Source organism: Carassius auratus, chromosome 38, assembly GCF_003368295.1.
Source record: "Carassius auratus strain Wakin chromosome 38, ASM336829v1, whole genome shotgun sequence".
NCBI lineage: Eukaryota > Metazoa > Chordata > Actinopteri > Cypriniformes > Cyprinidae > Carassius > Carassius auratus.
The window spans coordinates 9,217,376-9,226,386 of NC_039280.1; the positions used below are offsets into that span (position 1 = coordinate 9,217,376).

Consider the following 9,011-nt stretch of genomic DNA (forward strand, 5'->3'; position numbering starts at 1 on the left):
AGTAAGTTTTTTGAGGTTGACCATTATTTTAGAACATTTCCCCTGACCATTTTCATGTCGACGCGTCAGGCTTGTCACGTGACACACTGCAGCCAAACACTGAATGACAGATAGATCTCTTTTATTTAGTTTTTCCTTTTTTATTTAAAATATTCACAAATTTGCATACCAGGTCATGATCAATCTGATATTCCGATTCACAAATATGTGTAAATGAGGTTGTTTTGTCTTTTAAAAACCTTTCTAAATGATCTTGATCTTGATCTGTAATGTGAGATGGGCGCCGCCATGTTTGTTCGCGCTGCAGTGCAGAGAGTCCTGTCAGTCGGATTTACAGTGTGTGAATTCATCAATTTCTCCTGAAATGTAAGTAATACGTTTTTTATTATAGGTGTACCCTAGTGATTCAGGACAGGCTATACTTTGAACACAAAAAAAAAGTTACCGACTGCAGCTTTAATATTTAATATTGAGTAAAGTACATTTTAGACACAATATTACATGATAACTTTAGCACCCCCAGCAAAAATAGTTCCAAAAAAATCAATCATCAGTGTTGTGAATGATTCAGATTCAATTATTCACTCATAACTTGTTTAATTTCTGAATGAATAAATGTTTTGGAACGAATTGGAAAGTCATTTGCATTTGATTTTGTTAAAGATTTGGACAACTGTATGAAAAACAATAGGCTTAAACTAAAAATACAACACCAATATGATTTGCACCAAATGTCTTTCAACAAGTCCCCCACAAAAAAAGACTTTAAATATCACCTTAACAGAGAAAGACAGTGAAAGGGATGACTACACCAGCACTACTCTTTCCAAGAACTTAAGGCAGACACAGTAAGCATCAGTTTTCTCATGTATTTTCCCCTTCCTTTCTCTCTTTTACCCTCTCTCTTTCTCTCCGCAACACATCTGGTGGGTCCGCTGACAAGTTCTTGAACTGTTGACAATAAGTTGATGGGCTAAAGCCCCCCAATAAACATTTCTGGTGCCACCTCAGCCCAGCTGCTAGTCTTTAGGGCTGAGTTGAAAGTGGCCGAGTAGCGAGGCCTGAGTGTCATTATGCACTCTGTTTATGTCTGCATGCATGTGGCCTGGCCAGAGATTTGACACTTTCATCACATTCTTGGGTTGCCTGTGTAGGAATCCAGTTGCAAAACACATAAAAGTAAAGGAGAGAGGAGAGAGAATGAGTCCTCTCCCTGGAGTGGGCCGCAGAGTGAATCAAGAGGTTCAAAGCTTTAACAGTGGTTAATACCCTTTGTATCATGCTACATGTCTAGAAAGAAATTGTGTGTCTTTAAGATGGGTGTACAAGATCGCTCCATGTCTGCTGCCAAATTGTTTGGTGTAGAGCTTAGAAGACAGCCAGGTAAAGAGAAAGGTTATAGGTTTATAATTACACCTAGGTATCCTCTACTACGTTGTCACTTATAAACACTTCTGAAAATACTATATACTATATAGTATTTTCAAATACTAGCACTGTCAAATGATTATCGCATCCGAAATAAAAGTTTTTGTTTACATAATATATGAATGTGCACTGTACATATTTATTATGTGTATATAAATGCACACACATACAGTAAATATTTAGAAAATATTCTATATGAATATACTGAACTTATAAGCATAACATGTTTGTCTTAAATATATGCATGCATGTTTTTGCATTTATATATGCGTAATAAATATCAACATTATATACACATATATTATGTAAACAAAAGCTTTTCTTCAGGATGCGATCAATCATGATTAATCGCTTGACAGCTCCAAAAAATATGTGAAAAAATGAAATGCTATATATATAGCATTTAAATATAATTTAAATATTTTAACCAATAATACAACAAAAAATGGATTTCCGAAAAATTCTCAAGTTTTGATCGTAAGACATGAATTTTCCTTTCCTGTGACCTTGCAAAAAACCATTGAAATAAATGGATTCACAGCATGGAAAAGGGTATTGTATCTGTTTTTTTTCTCTTTCTCTTTCACAAGCTTACTAATTCCTGTGATCCACCTGCTCTGAAGGCCAGTTGTGTGGCCGAGTGTTCTGCGCTACAGATGGCGCTGGATGAGGGAAGCTGGGTCATGCTGAAGGACTGACCACAGTGCTTCATCATACCGAGCGAAAATGACCCAAAAGGTCAAAGCACACACACAGGCTTAATTTTAGAGCAATTAATCTCCTCTCAAGAGAGTTTCATGTGTGAGCATGTGTGTGGGTGTGTCGTCCCGGGTCCTGTGCTGTAGTTAGAGCCTGCCATCAGCTGTCCGGCCAAGGTGGAGGCCCAGCCATCTTATCGTCCAGGAGAAGCTTAATATGAGGAGATTAGATGGCTCGGAGGAGATTACAGCTTGGCCTTTAATGCATCGTTCTCTTACCTAACAGGAACCTGATCTAAATCCACCATGGGGCAACAAGGCCATCACTCTGTCCAACATACACAAGAAGACATGTAACATACACACACAAAGATACACACCAGATGATGAGTGGGTGGCAAAAAAAAAAAAAGAACTCGATGAAACAGCAATGGAAATGAAAGAGGCGGAGCTTTTGGTGAGAGAGAGAGTGAAAGAGTGAGGTGGGATGGAAGAGGTGTTCCACATATAAAAGCCTCTTCACTGGTTTGGAAAATTAGCTGGGCCCTGTGGTCTACTGGAGCCTTTTATTTATTGATGTAAAGAAAGATAACCACGCCACCTTCCGTATTCGCTCCATTTGCATGAGCGAGGGAAGATTAGGAGTGAAAATCAAACCAAATAAATAAATCCCTCTTTTTCCCTCTCTTCACCTCCCCTTCCCTTCCCAGACACACACTCATCACTCTGCCATAATAAACGCTTTGCAAAAAGTCGCAACAAAGTTTATTTTTCAGACAATCACTGCCAGACTATCCAGTGGATGTTTGCTATATTAATCTTAAAGCTCAAAGAACTTTGTTTATTGGCTGCAAAGGTTGGAAAGTAAAAGTTGCCCAACGTAGCCATCAAATTAAACTGGTATAAACAACCATTCTGTAAATGCACGCTTGTATATGTAAGTGGTGTACAGTATTTGAGAACAGCAGTGTTTTAGTAGCTTCAAATCTCCTGCAGAATTTTAAGAAGCCACATATCTATTCACGAGTCTCACATTGATGTCTAAATGTGGTCCGGTACCAGAGAAGTGTAAAGCAGAAAGGAATCTTATCAGTTTTGCTTGCTCTGAATGCCAGTTTGAATGTGTTTGAGTAACTGTTTAGAGTGCTAAATCCACCTTCTAATGTCTCTTCATCACATTGTTTTTGTCACTTTCTCCTGAGCAGGAAAGCAATAAATATTTTAGCACTAACTGAATTAACAATGCGCTTTAAATTCCAATTTAATTCTGAATTTTAATTGAGGGAGGCAAAAAGGATGCAGAATTGTAATTTCAATTTGAATAGAAGGCAGTATAGAATTAAATGAATTTAAGTTCAAAGAAATTATTGTTGCAAGTGTTACTTAACATTATTTATATACTGTTATAATACTGTTACAGACATCTCGGTTCAGTGCATGAGGCCTTACAACGAATACAGACAATTCACCCCCAATACAAAGGGGGCCCCGTAGCAGTGCATCACTGTTTGATAACTGGCCGCCAGCAGAAGAACAGCGAATGCCATGAGTTGTGCACTTGAAAACAAAGCCCACCAGACAGTGACCATGTGCTGATTCTGAATGCGTCTCTCACATAGACTGACAAAGGAGTATACTATACTAAAGGCTTCTGCACTCAACTGTTTGCGAAATGAAGCTTTTTCCTCGTGTATCCTACCTCTCTCATTCGCACAAATTCAAATATTCCATAATATATACATATTTGCGATGTAACATATCTAAATGCTAAACTTAGTATTTATTATGTAAATTATAGACAATGTGTTTGTCGCGTTCCAACTGTGACATGGTAACACAGAAAGGGGCGCACGCTGATGTGTGTTTCACTGCATTTAATTTTGATAAAGTAACAACTGCGCTGTCAAGTTAGCAATGCTGGAACTGATGTGTTTTGTGTGTGATCGTGTGTGCACCAGCACAATCACTTCAGCTGCTTCTTATACCAGCAGAATCAACTTTATACACTTGTTGTCTTATTAATAATGCATCACTGTATAAAGGTCTGCTTTTATTTGTGTACACTAACAATGAAAACAAAACATTGTGCTTTAGTAAAATAGAGATGGGAAATAGGATGTGACTTTCTGCCATTTGAGTTTCCTTTCTGTGAACAAATTAAAGGACATTGAAAATCGCCCTGTTTTATTTTCTGTCACCATACTTACTTGTGTAACTACTCATGTTACATGTATAGTGTCATTTTTAATTTGAAAAGAAAAATATGCAAAGACACTTTAAACACTGGGTTGACAAAGTTTTTGTATAGTTAAAACAAAAGTGTAAAAAGTATTGGAATTTGAAGGCCTAATATATAGAACAGATGGAAGTGCAGATAGCATTTTGAAGAATGTTGATTGATTGATTGATTGATTGATTGATTGATTGATTGATTGATTGATTGATTGATTGATTGATTGACTGATTGATTATTAAATTCCTATTATTCCAATTCAAATTCCATGTCAACTTCCTGTGGGGTGTGGCCAATTTGATTCATATTCACGCTCATGAATTCTTTCATTTTGTACAACCCTTAAGTGGACACCTAGAGAAGAGGAGCTTTAAAAAATTAGGCCACTGATGCTTTCATCCACCCATACATGGGTGTTCAATGATAAACACACTCATCACACACTTGATCTGCAGGCTAGGGACAGATTTATATTGCCTTGAGGGCAGAGATGTTTTGCAAAAAGCCACGGTACAGACAGGAGAGGCTCTGATTGTGTATGTGTGTGCCAGGATGCAAGAGTACACTGCTCCTCCTCCAGGATTCCTCAGTGGGGCAGAAAATGGGCATGTGCTTGTGGTCCAGTGAAGCCCAGCCTGAGCTCAGCTCTTGCTCCGCTGCCCTGCTCTGCCTCCAGATGTGGCCTCAGCGGCTTTTCCTCATGTGGATTGAAATCAGCATTATGTCTTTGCATAGTGTCCTCTTCTCTTTTCTCCTCTTCGTTCTCCTTTGCTGTCCTCTCCTCATTGTTCGTACAGCTCATCCGGCTAATGAACCAGTACAAGCACAAAGTGCATTTTATGAGAGAGATATTCACAGGGGACATAAAACCCCACATAACAACAGCACAGATGGAGCAGAAGCACATGACAGACAGGCCCTGTTCAGAAAAAAAAAGTATGAGGGCTGTCTATATCAAACAGCCTTTTTCTACCCACTATTACTGTCTCTTTTGTCTTCTCTTGTCCACCTGTGTCCCAGCAGCAATTAAGGACCCTGGTGGATCCAATCAAGGAATCACACGAATGGCTGAATGTGAGTTTATGTTCAAAACTCTGAATATCTACTTATGCATATCTACTTATGCATGTATTTTTGTGTGTGTCAGTGAATGTAAATTAGGAGATGATTTGGGAATTTTTTTATTAGAAAAGAAAAGTTTGTGAAAATTAAATTTTGAATGTTCATGAAAAAAATTGAATAAAATAAAAAAGATTCTAATGTCTTGAAGTTATAGCTTTATAGACCTTATGTTCAGACACACAATGTTTGAAACGATATATATACTTTTTGTTTGTTTATATATTTCATCATAATACAATAATGTTTGTTGACAAGGATGAAAAACACTTAATTTCCCCAAATCCGTTACATATATTGAATTTATTTTAATTAAAACACACCAAAGTTTTGTTTTAAGAAATATTTTATGCAAAACAAAGGCTACATTTATTTGATCAAAGGACAGTGAAAGCAGTTTTGTTTCTGGATATTATGACAATTTAATGTACTGTTTTAATACATTTTTAAATGTAATGTAGTCCTGTGATTACTGTATTCGTCAGTATCACATGTTCCTCCTGAAATCATTCTAATATTCTGATTTGGTGCTCAAAAGCTTTACATTATTATTATTAGTGGTGTTGAAATCTGTTGAACTGATATTGTTGATGAATACAAAGTTCAAAAGAATTTGATTTAAAATATAACTTTTTTGTACAACTATTTACTGTTACTTTTAATCAATTATTAATTAATGCATCCTTACTGAATAAAGGTATTAAAGGTTATTAAATAGTTCACCCAAAAAGGAAAATAATGTCATTAATGACTCACCCTCATGTCGTTCCAAACCTGTAAGACTTCGGTTCATCTTCGAAATATAGTTTAAGATATTTTAGATTTGTTAGATTCATTCTCGAGTCAACATCTGGTTGCATCGGTTTTCAGATCACCAGTAGTCATGGGATCTTTGGTTCTTTTCCGCGAAACCGGTTCTTTCGGACAGTTCGATTCAATAAACGATTGACTCGAACTGTCTTTCGCGAACCGGATATCACTACACTCCAGTGAAGGCACTCTCAACAGACACGGAAGAGAAGACAATGCTGAATGAAGTTATAGTTTTTGCTTTTTTTGGACCAAAATATATTTTCGATGCTTCAAAAAATTCTAACTGACGCTCTGATGTCACATGGACTACTTTGAAGATGTTTTTATTACCTTTCTGGAAATGGACATTATACCGTACACACAGTTTCAATAGAGGGACAGGAGGCTCTCAGACTAAATCTAAAATATCTTAAACTGTGTTCCGAAGATGAACTGAGGTCTTACGGGTTTGGAACGACATGAGGGTGAGTCATAAATTACATAATTTTCCTTTTTGGGTGAACTAACCCTTTAAATTCTACATTTTTTTATCTTACTGACCCCATACTATTGAAAGGTATGTAGATGTAGATATATATATGTAGGTCAGCTTAGTACAGTGAGGAGAGTTCATACTCATAGTGATAAAAAAGAAAGGGTAAAAAATTACTCATGTACAAGTAACTCACTTCTCTCTCCAAACAGTATATCTATGTGCATTATAAGCATCTCTCAGTTCAGTTCGATTCAGTTGTACGTTCTGATTGTTATGATTTTGTACTTAACATCACTACTGCTTGTTTTTTCCATCACATTTTATCTTCTCAAGTGGGATTATCTCCTGCAGAGGAGACCTTTGTGCTGCACTGTTCACTCACAAAGAAACAAAGAGTCATATCTCATAAAGCATAATAGAATTACAGCCTGAATGAACACACACACACACACATACATAAATATGAGCCACACACACATTCTCTCCCTGGGTTTTGCACTCATGCAGGGCCTTTATGGAGACACATGAGTAAAACCAAATCAATACATGAGGCCATACTGATGAAGAATGAATCTGAAAGTGATTATATCTGTAAACAGTGATCAATATGGAAGCCGGGATAAAACCAGCCTCGATGAATTCTCCATCACTTCACTGTCCTTCACTAGAGCTCAATAGCATCAACATGCGATCTCAGCGCCGAAGTCATTTTCACCAAATATGATTTACTATCATTGTCACTGATTGGAAGCAGTTCTCTCATTTTAGGTTTGAGAAATGCGTAGTTGCTAAAAGCAGATCATTGTTTATATGCTTTGCATGATCTGTTGTTCTCTGGTAAATGGTCATCGTCCGACTGCTTGTCTCTATCTCTCCTCCGTTGCTCTCTCAAACTGTCTGCGGTGCTGTGATTCGAGTGAAGATGGTGGACTTGTGAAAGATCAGGGCATTCAGGCTGGTGACATTCCTCCCGGCGAGCAGATCCATCCTGGGCCGGGGGTGAAAAATGCAGCGCCGTGCTGCTGCTCAGCTGCAGATGAATGGAGCTATCTGTCTTGTCACGAGGGGTCGGCGGGAGAGGTTACAGCCCAACTGTACCTGGTCTCCGGTGCTGACGCCTGCACGCCGCTCTTTACAAGAGAAGAAACAGAAGAGATTGAGAGAGAGAGAGCGAGAGAAAAACAAATCCTGCCCTATCAAGCACTTCTCCGGTCCCTCCAGAGCCCATCTCACTTCTCATCATCCCGCAGTCCTGCTGCCCTGAGCGCAGGCTTTGACACATCTATATGTTTTTCCTTCTGACCTTTCAACGTCCTTTCTGTCAGCGCCTGTAAACCATAAGCTGATGTATGAGGGCAATTTTTAGCGGTGCCACTTGTTTCTGAGTGATTGCGCACACTTTACATTTGGGGGGTCTGCCACCCTGCCACCTCCTCAACATCTCTTTATTTGCTTTGCTTGAGATTGAGGCAGAGAAACTGAGGGGAAGGAATAAAAAGAGTGGATGGGGAGGGGACAGTGGAGCCCATTTAACCTCTGGGCAACAGGCCTGCACTTTATCAGTCCAGTGAGCTGAGCCCTCAGACCAGTCACACCTTGGAAACACGTACTTGAACAAACATCAACATCAGTGCGACAGACTCCTTCCTGTACAAAGGGTTTTACTGGAATACTGATCTCATATGTTAATGTCTAATCCAAATACCTGTCATTTCAAACAGGGGGCCTAAGATATTTCAAATAAATGTATTGTAAGAAGAAAGAAAAAAGAAAGAAAGAAATTATTTTTAGATGTTAAAGTGTTAATTAAGCAGATATTATTAAAAAACATTCATGCAAATTCTAATACTTTAATACTTTAATAATGTAATAATACTGTTTTATCTAAAGTTGGAAATCATGGGAAATTGTATTTATTGTAAAAAGTGAATTTACTTGAAAATATTTACTTTTATGTTAATGCATAAAAAATTACTCTATGGGGAAAACAATATGCTGTAAATACATATACATACATACATATAACATATATATATATATATATATATATATATATATATATATATAACATATGTTATGTATATATATATATAACACACATCAAATATATATATATATATATATAACACACAGCAAACTTACTAAAACTTAACCTAAAATTTAAATCTAATTGAAAATATTAAAATAAACTAATAAAAATATTTTTTTAACTATACAAGTTTACAGGTATACAAGTACTGATACA

General features: G+C 37.2%; 1 long non-coding RNA gene across 1 annotated transcript in view; it reads left to right on the top strand.

Moving 5' to 3' along the window:
* The window catches only part of LOC113056950 (uncharacterized), a 106,900-nt gene extending 98,651 nt beyond the window's left edge, over nt 1–8,249 (top strand). Inside the window, exons 4-5 of the long non-coding RNA XR_003277769.1 lie at nt 5,383–5,433; nt 7,689–8,249. This is a non-coding gene — a long non-coding RNA (uncharacterized LOC113056950). The remainder of the gene's footprint in view (nt 1–5,382; nt 5,434–7,688) is intronic.
* The last annotated feature ends 762 nt before the right edge of the window (nt 8,250–9,011 follow it).